The following is a 20,230-nucleotide window of genomic DNA, read 5'->3' on the forward strand; positions in this document are numbered from 1 at the left end:
AATTTTGTTTAAATAAAAATATTTAAAAAATAATAATTTTTAATTATAATTTGGTGAAGGGTATATAAGAATTGTTTCTATTGTTTTTGTTTGGTTTAAATTTCACAAATTGTACTATCAATTTCAATACATTTTAGTCATATTTTCGAAATATCATCATTCAGTTTATGGAAACATTTTACGCTTATTGAATGTTCCCTTAATGAAAATATTGCTTTGTTGATGTTGGTTTATTCATGATTTTGGGATTGAGAAATATTTTTTTGCTATTTTAAGCAGTAAAAACTCTTAATAATTAAAATTGATGTGTAAAACATTAAACATGTCTGATATGTTAATTTCTAACTTTCCACAGATTTTTCTGAATTTCAAAATCAAACTGTTTAAATGCAAGGCAAACATTCTGGGAAATTGTTATTTCTCTCATTAAAATTCGGTGTGTAAATCCAACAGATTTCAATTTTTTCAGCAGACACTTACTTTCGGCTATCCAATAGTGTCTACATACAGAAAAACTCTTTAATATGTGCGTTCATTGTGTTAAATTTTGTGCAGCTTTAAATTAGTATGCAAATTTGCACTGTGTGGTTTAGGTTTTTGTTCATATGTTACAAGGTTCAATAGCTAATACTACACTAAAGCAAGTAACAAATTTCTATTGACTGTGAATAGTTTACAAAATCCTTTCACAACATACAAACAAACACTTTCAATATAAATGATATTCATCCCCCTTTACATCTTTATATGCATCTCTGACAAGCTGTTACTATCCTAAATATTGATACAAAGTGCAAAATACATCATACCTACATCAGGGATTGGGGATTCCAAGAAAAATATTTTCTATTGTTCCCATATCCTTTTTATGGCTTTATTGTAAAAAGCTTTTTTTTTTGTTTTGTTTTTAATTTTACTCCATACAACTTGCGTTAACTCAATATACTTGAGCATACAAGTTAGAAATTAGAAGTTAACCCAGAGAATAAAGGCAAAAGAAGGGAAAAAAACAGAAAATCATAATGGAAAACAAATAAGACAACTTCAGTCATGGTCGAGTGTACAATACGCAACGGAATTGCCCAAAGCAAAAGGCAATGAAGGAAAAAAACTTTTGAAAAAAATAAAAGAAATATGTAATGCAAGCAGACTCACAAGGTTGGTACCCAGCAAACAAAGAGTCTTAACTACATGTTTATTGGTACATTGTAATGAAGAAAAAGTATCATCAGCAAATGTACCACTAAATCCAACTACGAAAATTTGAAGCATAGCAGCTTACTTTTTAGTTTTTTTTTTTTAATTTAAGTTTGCTGGGTAATATTGTTTGTACAGAAATACTCCTCAATCCCAAAATCATGAATAAACCAACATGAACACAGCAACAACAAAGCAATATTTTCCTTGAGGAAACCTTCAATATGCGTAAAATTTTACCATAAACCGAATGATATTTAGAAAATTTTAGTATAAAATATAATAGAATTGAAAATACAATTTGAGAACATTTAAACCAGTAAGAGAAAGATAAAAATAAAAATCGATTGAATATCCTTTTTTCCCAAGCAATTTTTTTCTCATCCGTTTCATTCGACCACTTTGCTGGATATTATTATTATTAAGGCTTTAATTAAAAGGTCTACACAACATTTTAATATATTTATTTAATACCTGTGAGAGTTTCAAATAAAATGTCTGTTAAATGTGGGGAAAAATCTCAAAGATTTGACAGACAAATGGGGTTTATTCTTTAAAGAGAAAATATTTGGAAAACTACAGTAAACAAATCTCAAGCAGAGTTGGGTATGATGGAGATCCTCTCTGTTACTTAAATATTTAAAGAACCAATATGAGGATAGAAATAAACTTTTTATTCAACTGATAGCACAGTGAGGCAGAATCAAAAAATTATTGGCAATAAATCTGCTATTACTAACGGGCTGAAATTATTAACATGGAAATTCAGATAGGAGTTGCAGAAGAGTATTTGATTTTATGTTTTGATGACTGAACCTAAAGACTCTTAAATAAAACGAAGTCTTTGAGATATCATCGATTTTTTATATTCACACACAGCGAAGCCGTTAAATTTTACATGAATCTGTCACATAAATCAGGCTGAATTTGACTGATGACATGGATTATGTTGGTTATATTCTGAATATCAGTGGGCCCTCAAAAAATGGTATCATCAGTTTTTGGCCCACAGCTAATTCAGACTTGGTGATAATTGGTTTTTTGATAAATTAACTGTTAAACTTTATTTATTGATATGAGTAGCTTTAAAATGTTTTCTTTCACAATCCTTTGGAATTTTTCAAATTCTTTTAAAATTAAGAAAGTTATTAAAGATTTTCTTAAAAAACTCCATAATTAATATTAATCATACGCCCTAAAGTATGAAAATTTTAAATCATTAAAATTTTGTAGTTTTAATCAAAAATTTAAAAACCTTTTTACAGAATATTACAGCTTTAGATTCCAAGTTCTAGAAAAGTTAAAAATAATTTTAAAAAATATTTTTTTCTAAGAAATTTTTCAATTTGAATTTTTATTTTTTTTTTTACAGAAAAATTTTATTTAATTAATAAAATGTTCTTTAACAAAAACTTATTAAGGATTTTCTCCAAAAACTCGTTAATTAATATTAATTATACACACTCATATATTAAAATATTAAATTAAGATAACTAACTAGTTTTAAACTAATATTTTAATAGTTTTTTGTGGCATATAACAGTTTAAGATTTTAAATTTTAAAAGTGAAAAAAAAATCCGGAAAAATTATTCACCTTAAGATATTTTTTTTATTAAAATTTTAAATGTTTTGTTAATATGTCATGTCATTCCACAATATGTTTAAAAATCTATATTTATTTTAAAATCTACTTAAACAAATTATATAAATTTTACACTTTCTTCATGGTTTTATGAAAATTTCGTAAATAATCTCTGATTTAATTTGTTGATAGTATTAGTACTAAAAATCCTATTACGTTTTCTTTATGAATCTTTTGGAAGTTGTCAAATTATATTTAAAACAAAAAAGTTATTACGAATTTTCTCCAAAAACTCTTGAATTAATATTAATCATACGCACTCATATATGGCAATTTTAAAAATGAATATTTTCTAGTTTTAAGCAAAATTTAAAATTCTTTTGTGATCCATATTACAGCATAAGATTCCTATTTTTAAAAATTCACAAAATAAACCAAAACTAATATAGCTAATAGTCCGCCAAACTAATTTTGTTAACATCTGTTCCCAAAAAATAGCTTTTTCGTGAACTTTTTTTAAAAAATATAAGAAGAAAAACATTTTTTTTTCACTTTTTTATAATAACTTCCAGGGAGTCCTAATTTTTCACTAACAATATTTAGCAAAGTTGTAGATACGGTAAAGCTGAACAACTCTTGTGAACATTTCAATGAATTCTGAACTTGTCTAGGCACTCTAAATAGCTCACAAAAATCACTTTGTACCCTAAAAATTTTTTGATGCTAAAACAAATTTTTGTGGGCTATTTAGAGTGCCTAGACACGTTCAGAATTCATTGAAATGTTCACAAGAGTTGTTCAGCTTTACCGTATCTACAACTTTGCTAAATATTGTTAGTGAAAAATTAGGACTCCCTGGAAGTTATCTTCCTACATTTTTTCATAAAAAGTGCACGAAAAAGCTATTTTTTGGGAACAAATTTTACCAAAATTTGTTTTGCGGACTCTTAGCTATATTATTGCCATATAAATTTAAGCGTTATCACCAAGTGATAACACCGTTTTTTGAGGGCCCACTGATTTTCAGAATATTTGAGTATAGGGTTTTACTACCCTTTGGTAGTAGAGTCGAATCGATACTGTCATGATCGTGTGTTTTTTGCACTGTTGCACTGTGTTATGAGCTACTGAAATCTGTCCAGACTACCACAGGGAACCTGTACCGAACGCAACTGATTTGTTTGAAGCGAACATTGGCCGAAAAACGCCCAGAATATGAGGCCAGACATGAAACCGTAATATTCCAACATGACAATGCTCTGCCACATGTTGCAATGCCTGTAAAACCTATTCAAAATGAAGAGGTTGAGAAGTTTTGCTCAACTGCTTTATAGTCCAGACCTTGCCCGTCCGACTACTATTTTTTTCGATCGATGCAGAACGCTCTCTCTGGGATACGCTTCACTTTGAAACAGAGTATCCGATATTGGCTTGATTTGTTCTTGGCCTCAAAAGATGAGCAGTTCTTTTTAAGGCATACACCCAATAATAATGTGTACAAGATAACTTTCCATTGTTCAAAGACAATTTCAATGCCTTGTGTTCAAAAGAAAAGGATTTTTAGGAAATTATTTTGTAAGATAGGATCAGCGGTTAAAATGCTATATAAAATTTAAATTGAGCGAATTATAAAATTTTAAATTTGGACCTTGATAAAATTTAATTTAAAATTTTTGAGCAACTTTTAAATTTTTTATGTTTAAAGAGAACCTGGTAACCAAGATTTAACAAATTTGTAACCGATAAGGTGACTTGTCAAAAATTTTTGTGGCCTGCCAGTCCTTAAATCCCAACAAAAATTACCTAATTTGTTGAATTCTAGTTACAAAGTTGTTACAATTCTGTAAATATTTCTTACACTGACATTTAATTTCTCAACACCAAATTTTACCAATAATTGTTTGTGCAACTTATAATAGAAGTATAAAGCTCATTTCCGCATCCTGCTGTTTAAGTGAGGCCAATAACAACAAACAAAGTGATAAGTAGTGATGATAATCAAGTTACCCTGATACGAGTATATTTTATTTTATCTAATTTTTCTTAAACCTAAATTTGATTGTAATTTTTATGTTGTTTTTTTTTTCTTAGTTTTTTCTTTTAGATGTGGAAATAAAGATTTATTTCGTATATTTGCCAAAGGCATTTACAATCAAATTGTACTTGGTATACTGGGGTTCATGTACTTACATGATATGTATTAAATAAAAAAAAGACAGCTACAAAACAAAAATTTAAAAAAAACAACCAAATCTAAAGTTCATTTTGCGGTTTAAGCTGAGAAAGAAAAATTGTTTTAACCTAAACTGCAGGTGGTGGTGTCAGAATTTTCCCTCGTTTCTTTGTAGAACAAACAATTTTCAGTTTGCTCTTGTTCGTCTTCAAATTTCTTTTTATTTTATTTTCTAAACAAATGGTTCACTGTAGTGTGTGTGTTAGAAAATTGCGGGAAAGGCGGATGCTTGTAACTGAGTATGTGTTGGTTTGAACCCACACACATGTTATTTACCATAGTGTTTATGGCATCATCAGAGTGAGTGACAGTATAAATGTGTTTTTTTTGTTTGTTTGTGTTTAGCGGCAGCTTCTCAGCTAGTACTTTTGTATTCGTAATAACTAATGTGTGTGAAAATGTATACTGTGCATTCATTGGAATAGGGTAAGTGGTCGTTAGGGTGGCCCTTATTTTAAGGCACACTTTTCAATAGAATAGAGTCTGAACAGGACACATTTCTATGGTATAGTGTCTGAATAGGAAACTTTTCTATAGAAAAATGTCTTGTTGAGACACTATTCTATAGAAAAATGTCTTGTTGAGACACTATTCTATAGAAAAGTGTCTTGTTGGGACACTATTCTATAGAAAAGTGTCTTGTTGAGACACTATTCTATAGAAAAGTGTCTTGTTGAGACACTATTCTATAGAAAAGTGTCTTGTTGAGACACTATTCTATAGAAAAGTGTCTTGTTGAGACACTATTCTATAGAAAAGTGTCTTGTTGAGACACTATTCTATAGAAAAGTGTCTTGTTGAGACACTATTCTATAGAAAAGTGTCTTGTTGAGACACTATTCTATAGAAAAGTGTCTTGTTGAGACACTATTCTATAGAAAAGTGTCTTGTTGAGACACTATTCTATAGAAAAGTGTCTTGTTGAGACACTATTCTATAGAAAAATGTCTTGTTGAGACACTATTCTATAGAAAAGTGTCTTGTTGAGACACTATTCTATAGAAAAGTGTCTTGTTGAGACACTATTCTATGGAAAAGTGTCTTGTTGAGACAATATTCTATAGAAAAGTGTCTTGTTGAGACACTATTCTATGGAAAAGTGTCTTGTTGAGACACTATTCTATAGAAAAGTGTCTTGTTGAGACACTATTCTATAGAAAAGTGTCTTGTTGAGACACTATTCTATAGAAAAGTGTCTTGTTGAGACACTATTCTATAGAAAAGTGTCTTGTTGAGACACTATTCTATAGAAAAGTGTCTTGTTGAGACACTATTCTATAGAAAAGTGTCTTGTTGAGACACTATTCTATAGAAAAGTGTCTTGTTGAGACACTATTCTATAGAAAAGTGTCTTGTTGAGACACTATTCTATAGCAAAGTGTCTTGTTGGGACACTATTCTATAGAAAAGTGTCTTGTTGAGACACTATTCTATAGAAAAGTGTCTTGTTGAGACACTATTCTATAGAAAAGTGTCTTGTTGAGACACTATTCTATAGAAAAGTGTCTTGTTGAGACACTATTCTATAGAAAAGTGTCTTGTTGAGACACTATTCTATAGAAAAGTGTCTTGTTGAGACACTATTCTATAGAAAAGTGTCTTGTTGAGACACTATTCTATAGAAAAGTGTCTTGTTGAGACACTATTCTATAGAAAAGTGTCTTGTTGAGACACTATTCTATAGAAAAGTGTCTTGTTGAGACACTATTCTATAGAAAAGTGTCTTGTTGAGACACTATTCTATAGAAAAGTGTCTTGTTGAGACACTATTCTATAGAAAAGTGTCTTGTTGAGACACTATTCTATAGAAAAGTGTCTTGTTGAGACACTATTCTATAGAAAAGTGTCATGTTCAGACAATATCCTATAGAAAAGTGTCATGTTCAGACAATATCCTATAGAAAAGTGTCATGTTCAGACAATATCCTATAGAAAAGTGTCTTGTTGAGACACTATTCTATAGAAAAGTGTCTTGTTGAGACACTATTCTATAGAAAAGTGTCTTGTTGAGACACTATTCTATAGAAAAGTGTCTTGTTGAGACACTATTCTATAGAAAAGTGTCTTGTTGAGACACTATTCTATAGAAAAGTGTCTTTTTGAGACACTATTCTATAGAAAAGTGTCTTGTTGAGACACTATTCTATAGAAAAGTGTCTTGTTGAGACACTATTCTATAGAAAAGTGTCTTGTTGAGACACTATTCTATAGAAAAGTGTCTTGTTGAGACACTATTCTATAGAAAAGTGTCTTGTTGAGACACTATTCTATAGAAAAGTGTCTTGTTGAGACACTATTCTATAGAAAAGTGTCTTGTTGAGACACTATTCTATAGAAAAGTGTCATGTTCAGACACTATTCTATAGAAAAGTGTCCTGTTCAGATAGTATTCTATAGAAAAGTGTCCTGTTCAGACAGTATTCTATAGAAAAGTGTCCTGTTCAGACAGTATTCTATAGAAAAGTGTCCTGTTCAGACACTTTTCACTACAAGTTTGGTTCAGAATTTCTAATAAAATTTTTGGAGCAGCCTAATGACAACTAATCCCTATTCATTTCCCTTGCTGTATTTGTTTGACGACACACGATTTACGAGTTTTTCATGCTATTCCTTAGACATTTTCGAAACACAGTTGTTCGTTGTTTCTTGCCACTAAGATTACTATTAAAACAAAATATCCACCCAACTACAGGGACTGCTGAAGTGGGCTGTAATGTAGTAAACATTTCAGTTGAACAGCTGTTTGCTTTAATTTCTTTGCTATTTCTGTTCTCGATATTTTTGCACTAAATAAATGTACTTTTCGCCATAAAAACACCAGCAAGCTAAATAAAAAACACAAAATCACAGAACAATAAATACGATAACACAACGATTTTTGTGTGATAGAATTCTAAGAGGCATTGCGTTGCTCTAAAACACCTTCCTCCCAGCCACATAATGCTTGAAATCAAAATATGTTTATTTATATTTCATGAATATTCATTCATTCATCCATCCATCAGTCATAAATTTCATACATCACTCGTGTGATTCTAAGAAGAAAAGAGAAAGAGAGCAGGAGTGAGCAGTCGATGTATATAAAATTGAAAATACTTTGAAAATCAATTAAATTGTAATAAAATGCATTGTACTCTCGTAAACTTTGTAGAAACAATAATAATTTGCCAAGCATGTTTGGATAATTAAATCTTTTCTCGTTTTTAATTAATGTTCTTTTCCTTTCTCTGCTTACATTTTATGAACAATTAAAAGGGGGCAAAATGTTAATGAAACTTAAACCCGGCATTGATTTAAAAATGTTACAGTGTTACTAAAACAATGACGTAGTGGCGTTATATGTATGAAGGAACACATGACTTGGAAAGGGAAATAAATGAAAAAGTCCTACAAGACACTGGTATGTTGTCTAAATATAAGAGACATATGTTAGTTAAACGTGATTTGTTTAATGATAGCAAAATGTTTGGCTATATTTTGAAAATTAATAATCTTGGGAACACGTGTCAGCAACTTCTAGATTCATAAAATAACAGTGTACTTAGCGACTTATTCAAAAAGTACTATTAAAAACAAACATGAAAAAGGATTCCCGTACTTTAAAATAAATATTAAAAACTATTTTTGGTGAAAAAATTATGTTTGAATTCAAATTTGGTGAGAAAAAAACTTGAAAAAAATGTTGGTGAAAAATCGAATTTTGTACCAACAAAGCGTCATATGCGGAAGTTTTGCTTTAATTCTTTAATTTGAAGAACAAGTGACACTTATGGTGAATGTGTTCCATCGGTTTCAACGTGTTCAGAAGTGGTGATTTTGACATGGAAGACAAAGTTGGCCGAGGCAAGCTAAAAAAATTGTTGAAGACCAAGAATTGGAGGCACTTCTCCATGAAGATTGTTGTAAAACTCAACAAGAGCTTGCAAAATTATTAGGAGCTACTCAAGCAGCCATTTAAAAATTCACCTAAAACCAGGAAAATTGGGTACCATACGAGACGAGCGACCTTGAAAGACGAATCTGTATGTCTGAAATGCGAATAATTACTTGCGATGAAAAATGGATCCATTACGATAACCCAAAGCGTAAGAGATCTTATGTGAAGCTCGGCCAACCAGCAGATACGTCACAAAAGCCAAATATCCATGGTGATAGCAAAAGGCTGCTATCTATTCTGAGCTGCTGAAATCTGACCAGACCATGGGGTCAATTCTGGTGAAATGAAACAAAATTTTCATTTTCGTTTTCATAAGAAATTTTTGCATTTTTTTTAAATTTTGGCTTCCAAATACATAAATCGCAGTAACTTGCTTCATCGTGTAGTTTTCTCGGATGTTTGGTAATGCAGGTTATCGGCAATGCAGTGGACAAAACAGTTAGATTCTATAAATTTTCAGTTTGTTGTTGAATTTAAATCCATAAATTTGACTAGCGGAAAAGAAAAGATGTACTATTATATGTATATCAATGTTTAGAAAATTATGTCCTCTTTTAAAAAATGTATAACATTTTTAAGAATTCAAAAAATTATAGAAGAGTTTGGTAGCTGTTTTTTTTTGAAAATTTTAATTTTTAAGATGCAATAAAAGTTTTGTTTATGCTTCGTTTTTAAAGAAATTTTACACTTATATAACTTTCGATCCAAATCCAAAATTGAAAAAGATATTTGTTAACGACAATCCCACAATTCCCAAAAAACCTCCTCTATAGCGATGGGAAATTTGATTAAAATCGGGCTAATCGTTTAGAAGTTATAGATTTATTTCCATTTTTTATTGTAAGGCCTGTTTTTGCAATAAAATAGGCAATCGTGGAGGGAGTTATGACCCCTAACTTATTAAGTTATTTTTCTCTATATATTTTCGCAGCCACCTAATGTTACATACGTATGTATTTAATGAGATTTTAACTAGACTTTTGCCACTTAAGTAGCAGGAGGTTGCATAAAATCAACATAATTAACTAGATTAACAAATTTCCTTTTGCTACTTACTTTAAATTTAGCTAAAACTTTAAGCTGGGGATTTGCTAATAGAATTATAAAACTTTTCAACAATTTTGATATCATCTATCTACCATTAAGTCTTCTAAAAAGAAGTCAACATACTTATTCTTCTTTTTTGCTGTTTTAGCAAGGATATTCAAACTTAAAGATAAATAAGTTACTTATATGTGTGTGCATATCTAGTGAAATACTTATTCGACAGCCTAGAGTAATCAACTAAAATGTTTTTAATACAATTTAAGTTTTAAGCCTTCGTAAATTTTGTTTTTTGTCCCGTACGTGCTTTAGAAAAACTTGTGAAGATTTTTTTGTCTTTGTCTCTAGTAATCCAATGATAAAGAAGGTTTTATACATATATTTCAATAATGTATATATAAATATTATCATTTTGTTGTTTTTGTTTTCGTTCTAGGTTTTTCTAAAATAAACATATGTAGACCACCTGTATGGTATAACAGTAATATGTGTGTGCTCATCTTTATTTATTAGGAGATTTTATATTTCAATAAACACTATAGCTACAGACCAAACCACATTGTCATTTCAGTAGCTAAAAGGTCGATATTTTACTGTAAATAATATGCCAGACTTAGCTTAGAATATACAAAATTATACCAAGAAAATTTACTTTATGAAACAGTTGAAACTTAACATTAATATATGATATTTCCCCATAAAAATAAAAGAGTCTGAAGTCTTTGTGAGCCCTTCTCCATGTTTCCCATATTAAAACAGTTCTATTATTTAAAAGGAAATAATTTACAACTTGTAATAAGTATTAGAATTTTATTTATTTTATAAATAAACTGGCTGACAAGATTCGCTTCACCACAACAATTAGATGAAAAAATGAGTACGAGAGCTATATTCAGATGTGCCGAATCGTATATACCCTTCACCAAATTATATTTCAAAATACAATTTTTAAATATTTTTAGGTCAACAAATTTTTTTTTAATGGTTTTAAAATTTGTTTTTTATATTGTTTTTAAATTTTTTTCCAAATTGTTTTTAAAAAAGTTTTTCCAAAATTTTTTATTTAAATTTTGTCCAAATTTTTTTTTTAATTTTTAAAAATAAATTTTTAGGAAAAAGAAATTATGGAAAACAAATTTTTTTGATGCAAAAAAAAAAAAATCTGGTTAAAAATTATTTTTCCCGATATTTTTATTTAAACAAAATAAATTTTTTTTTATTTGTTTTTAAATTTTTTTTAAAAAAGTTTTTTCCAAATTTTTTATTTAAATTTTTTTTTTTCATTTTTGAAAAAAAAAATTATAAGGAAAAAGAAATTATGGAAAAAAAATTTTTTATAAAAAAAAAATTCGGGTTAAAAATTATTTTTCCCGATTTTGACCATTGTAGATTCAACTTACTATAGTGTTATTACGTCGTTGCAATGGACTTTGAAATATCTATCATTAGATATTCACATTGTCTATATTAATGACTTAGGCCCTAATTTTATAAATCACGTCACCAAAGTGATATTTATGTGCAAAGCAAAAACAACATTTAACACATTTTAAAAATTTGTTTTTGTTTTGTGTACACAATTTTCAAATTATGAAAGGCAAATCAACGCTTGAATTTTTGTGCGTTTGTTTGGTTCAGAATTTGTACATAAAACAAAAACAAAATTTTTAAATGTGTTAAATGTTGTTTTTGCTTTGCACATAAATATCACTTTGGTGACGTGATTTACAAAATTAGGACCTTAGTAATCCAGATATACTTAGATCAAAAATAGGCCAAAATAGAGGTTGTCCCGGTTTTTTCCTTATATCTCAGCCATTTGTGGGCCGATTTTGTCGATTTTAAATAGCAACCGAGCAGGAAGAATTCCCGACATATTGATGTATGAATCAAGTACGTAAGTTATTTGGGAAAGACGGACAAGGCTATATCGCAAATGAAATATGTTGAAATTACAAACGGAATGACAAACTTATATATACCCTTGCCACTCATGGCGAAGGGTATAAAAAGTACTATTAAGTCTCCCTTTGTGAATTCTCACTCATTCAGGATAGTATCGTGTGTATTAATTCATTGTGATGTGAATTCTTTCTTATTAGAATAAAGAAAAGGCACCATAAAGACCCACAACGAAAAAGTACCAAACTGTTTACCCAGATTTGGCCCTATCAACACCTTCGCACTCGAGTTCCCCTTAAAACTGCGATAGTTAATTTTTACATGACTATTGGAACAAATGTGTAAAATTTTATCAAAATTGGCTTAATAATTTTTAATAAAATATATTTTCCCGTTTTTACCCCTAAAAGGTTCGAATTTCCAAAAAGTACCAAATTTATATTTGGTATTTTTGGATATAATAATATGATTTAAAATGTATTTATATTTGTATTGGTTTAAGAGATACCAAAAAAGTACCGGGTTTTTCCCGTTTGCTCATTAAAAGGTTTCGAATTTCAAAAAAGTACCATATATATGTCAGCTAATTTTTAAAGTAAATTTTTTTGGTATCTGTATTAGTTTAGAAGATATAAAGTTAGTTAAACCTTCGTATTTCCAAAAATCCCTTCATAGCAAATCTACATGTGAAGAGGGGAAACTATATACCAAATTTCATGTCACTTTATTTTGGCTTTTGGGTTGGGCAATATTGATTCAATCAGTCACTCAATAACGTTACTCTTTTATATATACAATATATAAATATATTTCGTTTTCAATCTTTTATAATTTAAATATTGATAAAAGATATGTTTATTTATGTCAAACATTAATCAAAACACAATTCAGTTTAAAAAAAAAAATTAAAGAAAAAACTGTTTATTAATTAATGATTTAAATAGAAATGAAAAAATCAAAATTTTGATTTAATTTGTTTATTAGTTCAATAGACATAAACAAACCTTTTGATTTGTTTTAAATTTCATAACAACAAAATATATATGAATTGAATTTGTATACGATTTTTAGACATTGAAGAACTCAGAATAAATTTAACAAGTAAAATTAAATGTGTTTGGACGACTGAATTGACTGATCTGATTGAAAATAAATTTATTTTGGAATCTTATGACCCAGATACAGATTCAATCGTTTTATATTAAAACTTAACAATAGTTCCAATTGAAAATTTGAGCAAAATCGGATAACGTTTAGAGGTTGCATATTTTATGAACCAAAATTGCAATAATTTCTAAACAATTTAATGATAAAAAAAATTCCATAAAAACTGCGATGAGAGCGATTCGACAAAAAATGCAACAAAGACAATATTTGTTAATTATCAAATGACTGGAAATGTCAAAAACCTTTTAAAATCATGAAACCTTTTAAAATCAAACAAAAAACTAATAAATTTTGGTCATCCATAGGAAAAATTGATGATTCAATCTCACTGCTACTCACCTGATTTTATGTATTTTCTTTCATTTATGTACATATATACAAAATTATTTGTTTAATTAACAAAATTTAAAATTTTTTAATATTTTCTATTTAAAATAAATTTAATGACAACAAATTCAAATTTTAACAGTTGTATTATGGTTTCGCGTGGTGACCGATTTAAAATTGGCGGCTTCCGATGAGATTTAGTTTTTGGTCACAAATTTTTTAAAAATATTTCGTAGTCTATTTTCTAATATTTAATTTGAAATTGTTTCCTTTTTCTAGTTTTAAATTTTCTAAGACATTGTTATTGTTAACCCTTTTACATCCGGGGTCAAATTTGTCCAATACATCAAACATACACTATATAACATGAAATTAGTTTGTTAATATAAATTTTTGTACTCTACTGAACTTTTTACTTGGACATACATATTTAACCCATATTAACCAAAAGTTCTACTCTTTAAAGCTAATTATATTTTATACTATAAATATTGCAAACCATGTGATTATCACCAAATTAAATTCCAAAACTATTTTTTCGTAATATGCCTTAGCATTTATATTGATTTTAATACGTTAATGTACGAAATTATTATCTTTAAAGGTTTAAATTATTATATATATATATATATTAAATTAATGTAAATGATTCTTCAAGTTTAAGAAAATTATAAGCTAATATCATGTATTGATCAATTTTGAGCCCAAATACTGGAAACTTAAAATTACAAAATCGTAAAAAAGAAATACAAAAAATCAATCTGAAACCAATTTCAAATCGGTACCCACAATAATCCATAATAGGTACATTTGTACAAATTTTACTCATTTAGAATTTATTAGAATATGCGAGAAATTTTATGATTTTTTTTTCGTATTAAGGTAGGGTCACACATGGCAAATATTTGCTCAAAAAAGCGTAACCACTTTATTTAGCACAAACTTGTTTGACGTGTTTACTCTTACAAGTGTTTTGCAAGATCAAACAGCATCAAATACAATACATCAACATTTTTTTGTTTTGAATCATCCTAAGTAAAATAAGTTTTTGAAATAAATAAAAGAATTCAAATGTATTTTATTTAGTGGGTAGGTCTTTTTCGTCAAATATGTATCATGTGTGACCCTACCTTTAGATTAAAATAGGTTAACGATGTCAGAACAATGTTATATTTAAATACATATCTATGGGTAAATGAAATACAAAAACATTTTTTAATAGAACAATTAATATTTTGAAAATATTGCTTCTTTAATTAACCCATAACACGAAACGTGAAATCAAATGTGCAAACTCTAAACGTCATACGATTTTGTTCAAATTTTCAGCATTTAGTTCTTAGATTACGAAGAACAACTTCAGACCTTGGGAACACCGAAAATACAAAAATTGCAAACTAAGCCGAAAGCAAATATTAATAGCTGTTTTTGGACAAAAAATACTACAATTCATTATTTTCATATATTTCAAATTTAAAAAGAAAAACATTAATTTGAAACATTTGTCATATGATTTTTCTATTAAGTGTTTAATTAACAGAAACACCCAGGAATAAAATCGGGCCAAGGTGAAGTTTTGATATTTGAATTTTTTGAAATACTTTCAGAGGTAAATAGAAGCATGTTTCTAAAAGGCGTAATCGATGACTTTAAGATTATATTAAAAGCTTTGGACGTGTAAGTTGCCCTACTTTAATACCGCTTTGTGTTCCATTGGTTTCAACGTGCGAGAGATGGTTTGTGCGGTTCAGAAGTCATGATTTTGACACGAAAGACAAAGTTCACCCATGCCAGCCAAAAAAGTTTGAAGATCAAGAATTGGAGACATTACTTCCTGAATATTATTGTAAAACTCATCAAGATCTTGCAAAATCATTGGGAGCTACTCAATCAGCAATTTCAAAATGTTTGCGAGCAGAAAGATTCATCCAAAAGCAGGGAAATTGGGTTTCATACTAATTGAAGCCGAGAGACCTTGAAAGACAATTTTGTAAGTCCGAAATGATACTTCAACGCTATAAAAAAAATTGTTTTTGCACCGAATCATAACTTGCGATCAAAAATGGATCAATTATGATAACCCGAAGCGTAAGAGATGGTACGTGAAAACCGGCCAACCAGCCGAATCGACACCAAAGCCAAATATCAATGACGCTAAAGTTATGATCAGTATTTGGTGAGAGAAAAAAGGATCCTATCTATTATGAGCTGCGGAAATCTGGCTAGACCATCACATGGAACCTGAACCGAACGCAACTGATTCGTTTGAAGCCAGCATTTGCCTAAAAACGCCCAGAATATGCGGCCAGACATGAAACCGTAATATTCCTCTTTGGGAATACGCTTCACCATTGGAACAGAGTATCCGATATTGGCTTGATTCGTTTTTAGCCTCAAAAGATGAGCAGTTCTTTTGTCGAGGAATCCATATGTTGTCAGAAATATGCAAAAAGTCTTAGCTAACAATGGCCAATATTTTGAATAAATTTATATTGTACAAATTTTTAAAATAAAAGCTAAAAGTTTTAAAAAATCTCGAATTTTTTTGCTTAAAAAAAAATTAGATATTCGTATATTTTTACATATTTTTCTGGATTTGAAAGATCTAAAAACACATCCGTTTTAGACATCGCAAAGTTTAAAAAGATTGCTTTTTAGTGAACAGTAAAAAATTAATAAAAATAAAAAAGGTCACCTTTTTCAACCATTGCCTGAAATAGGGTGCATTTTATTACATTTCTGAAGCATTTCTGAAGCCAATTCTTATCAAATATGAAAACAATTAAAATTTTTTCAATAAATTAAAATATTTCTCAAAATTTTGACGACTAGGCTAGGATTGATATATTAAAAAAACCTTGTTATGTATTAGTTTGACGGTTTATTCTAAATAAGAAGTTATTTAGAAAGAATTTTGAATAACTATTGCCAAAGATATATAAGAAAAAAGAAAATTTCAAAATTTAAACATAAATAGATTTTAAACTTGGAGAAATAAACGAAATTTTATTTATTTAATTTCTTATAAGCAGGGCAAAAAACGAAAAATATGCTCTTAAAAGATAAAAAATATGCACTTAAAAATAGTTGGTTATTGTTTGATTTCAAAGTTTTCTTAAAAAAATATATAAGAAGTAAATAAAATATTGAGATCATAAATTAAAATTGCTTATTATTGGGTTAAATTTCGATTTTAGTGACTCTGGGACTATATGAATTAATTTTATTATATTTAGCAATAAATTACTGTGTTTACTTAAGTTTTAAAATTTTCAAACTAAATCTTTGTTTCAGATTTCCGAGTTTCTTAGACAATCTTAATCTATTGATTTGTCTCATCTTTTAAACTGCGAATACTTCAATCTTTTTTTTAGTAATTAGTGGCATACTATTTTACTTTCTCAATCCATATGTCAAATGTTTATAGGATCCCTACTGAGGATGTACCGCATAAATTTCTCGAAATATTTCTATTCTATAAAAAGCTTTAACATTGAATAATGTTTCAAAAACCCTATGAATATCGTGTGTCATTTTTTGGTAAAAAAATGGAGCATTCATATTGTATCTAAATTAATAAAATTTAATTTATTAATTTATTAAATTTAATTAGAATTATAAAAAAATGATTTGTTCTATTTTTGTTCCTCATAAAATTTGAGGAGTTTCTATTTAAGACTGCGACAATTAAAAACAAACATTTTTGTTTGCAGTTTTATCATTGGGACTCAAAATACCGTGACATTTTCAAAGTTTCTTCCTTTCTCATACATTGTATCGGTATCGATATCCACGTATATTGTTTTTCTTTTAATTTTTTAATGAAAAATAAATGAAAATATGCAACAAAAATATGCATTTATGAGTTAGATATGCAAAAATATGCTATAAAACGCAAAATATGCTAAAATATGCAGTAAAGAGCAAAATATGCAAAAATATGCACTAACAAATCGATGCCAAAATTCTTAAAATTGTCTGAAACGGATAAATAACTAACTCATATGTTTATACGAAGCACAGCAAAAAATATGATATTGCATATTTTTGGTTGCCCTGCTTATAAGTCATGTCTGATTTATTTGTGGCAAAATTTTTCAAACTCATTTCAAAACTTTTATTATTTTTCACGACTAGGCGGATTGATATATGGGGCATTTCACGTCAAGTGAACCAACTTTTGAAATCGATGTCTTCCGATCGCGATGAAATTTGCACCAATGTTAGTTCTATTGGATAGTAATTCGGACACCATTTTTCAACAAGATCGGTCAAGAACTCTCTGAGTTATAGGAGTTATAAAATTTGACATTTTGGCCAAACAGGTGTTTTTTTTTATCAATATAACTTATTACCTATTGTTCTTAGCAAAATGTGTCCCAAATAGTTTAGATAGCTATTTATGCAATCTTTCGAAAAAAAAAATTAAAAAAATTTAATAAAATATTTTTGATTTTTTTTTTTTAAATCAAAAATATTTTTGACTTTTTTTTTCAAAATGGGCCCTTTTTATTTTTTTTAAGAAAGCTTAGGTCTTTTCCTAAGCGACCTATATGGTCGCTTAGTGGGATGCGAGTGGGATATCTATCAAAAAAAATATTTTGTAACTCAAGATTTAAAATTTTAGAATTTTTTTGCAAAATCAAAAACTTTGTTGACTTTTTTTAAAAAAATGGACCCATTTTTTAATTTTTTTTTTTTTTGCTCAGAAGAAAGCTTATGTGTTTTCCTTTAACACCCTTTTTGTCGCTTAGTGGGATGCGAGTGGGATATCTATAAAAAAAATGTTTTGTAACTCAAGACATACAATTTTTTACTTTTTTTGAAAAATCAAAAACCTTTTTAACTTTTTTTTCCAAAATGGACTTTTTTTTTATTAATTTTTTTTTTCTCAAAAGAAAGCTTAGGTCTTTTCCTTTAAAACCTTTTTGGTCGCTTAGTGGGATGCGAGTGGGATATCTATCAAAATAAATGTTTTGTAACTCAAGACAAATGTTTTTAAATTGATTTTTTTCATATTTGTGTGTAAGTGTTTCTAAAACCTTAAAAATAAAAACCACAACAACTGACCGATAATAGCCACTGGAGGGGTGCAATATGAGGCCGACCGCTATTAATTTTCCACCCCCAAAATTTGTCTGAGTTTTGTATCTTGCGGCTTTTTTAGTCAATCCTAGAGGTAGTTTTCAGCGCACGTGATTTTCATTGTTAAAATATCAGGTGCCCCAGAAACAAATTTTTGGAATCAAGTGGAAATATTTTATGGCCCTTCTCCGAAGTACCAGTTTATTTATTATTTTATGACATTTGACTTTAAGAAGTGGGTGGAGAGGTAGAAGTTGACAGGTAGGTTATTTATTATATTAAAATATATTATTTTAAATATATTTAAAAAACCTTGTCAAGAATTAGTTTGGGGGTTTGTTCCAAATAAGATGATATTTAGAAAGAATAACTATTGCCAAATATATTTGCGAAAAACCAAATATAAAGTTTCAAAATTTAAACATAAATATATTTTAAACATATATCTGTTATATCTTTATTAGCTTTATAACAAACTAAAACTCATTGAAATCTGTGCATATTTGTAAAAGTTACGTGGTGTACAAAATTTTGCAAAACAGACATGCTCGAATTTGACACCCTGTATATCTAAAGCGATGGTCACAAATTTAATTTTCAGATTCTGTATGATTCGTTTGTATATACCTATGTACTTTGAAATCGGGCCAGTAGTGCAGAGGAAACTGATTTATGACCACTTTTTTTCGATCGACCCCACTGAGTGGTGGCATTTTTAACGATTTTCGTTTTTTTTCCAACTTTGTTTTTAATTTGTATTTGAAATAAAATGTAACTTTTAAAATATAAAATTGTAGGTAATTTCCCAAAACAATAAATGTTTTATAAACTTGTCTAAGGTATACCAAATTTTACAATCTTTAACGACATTTTAAGAAAATTTAAATTTCCGTTTTTAATAAATCCAACAAGTGTTTTTTTTTCAATAAAATTTGAAATATTTACCTTTTAGCATTTAAAATTGTTGTTGTTTTTATTATTGTTTGTTCAATTGTGCACATAAATCCAGTACTTTTAACACAGAGTGTAATAAATTATAAAGTGACATTTAACAATCACCATAAATCATGTTTTATATTTTTTTTTCTCCTTCACTTACACTTTTTATTTGATTATATTTTTTTCTTTCTTTATTTTTTTTTCTGGGTATGAATAATTATTTTATGACTTTAACAATAATTTCACTTATTTTTACACTAATTCCTTTTTTTCGGTTGTTTATTTGAATTATAAACAACAATTTTATTTATTTATTTGAATTTTTCTTAAATTTTTTTTTAATTTCTTTTTAAACTAATTTTGTTTTATTTTCTTTAATAGTATTTCAGGTTATTTAGACAATTTCTTAATAATTTTTGGTTTTTTGTTTAATTTCGTGAATTTTTAGTGTGGTTTCCATAAATTTCTAAACAAAAAGAATATTTTTATCACGTTGTGTATAAATGTATAGAAGAGTTGGTACAATTTTAATGTTTTTGCTGTCACTTGTCAGTTTGACGTTTAAGTATTGTATTTTGTAAATATGTTTTAGCTGTTTGTTTGTATGTAAATTTTATGCTTGTTTTTTTTTTTTTGTTGTTTAGTTTTTTGTTTATTTTTGAACGTACTTGTACGTTTTTATGTACTTAAGTACTTTTTTTAGGGTGTATATACTTTTACTTGAAGGGTTTTATGCATATGTTGGTCTATATGCAATTGTTATTATTTTTTGTTTGTTTTTTTCGGTATTTCAATTCTACTTATATACATACATGT

At 28.2% G+C, this 20,230-nt stretch overlaps 1 protein-coding gene across 11 annotated transcripts in view; it reads right to left on the reverse strand.

Annotated features, from left to right (window-relative positions):
* Window positions 1–19,739, reverse strand: part of SK (small conductance calcium-activated potassium channel) — a 557,031-nt gene extending 537,292 nt beyond the window's left edge. For 8 of the 11 annotated variants that reach the window (XM_065507378.1, XM_065507377.1, XM_065507376.1 and 5 more), the window contains exon 1: window positions 19,421–19,738. The gene's annotated coding sequence lies outside the window, so the exon portion shown is untranslated. Of the gene's footprint in view, window positions 1–19,420 lie in introns of all 11 variants that reach the window. The other 3 variants (XM_065507374.1, XM_065507373.1, XM_065507379.1) reach the window with 2 other exon arrangements.
* Window positions 19,740–20,230: the final 491 nt, after the last annotated feature.

Source organism: Calliphora vicina, chromosome 4 (assembly GCF_958450345.1).
Source record: "Calliphora vicina chromosome 4, idCalVici1.1, whole genome shotgun sequence".
Lineage (NCBI taxonomy): Eukaryota > Metazoa > Arthropoda > Insecta > Diptera > Calliphoridae > Calliphora > Calliphora vicina.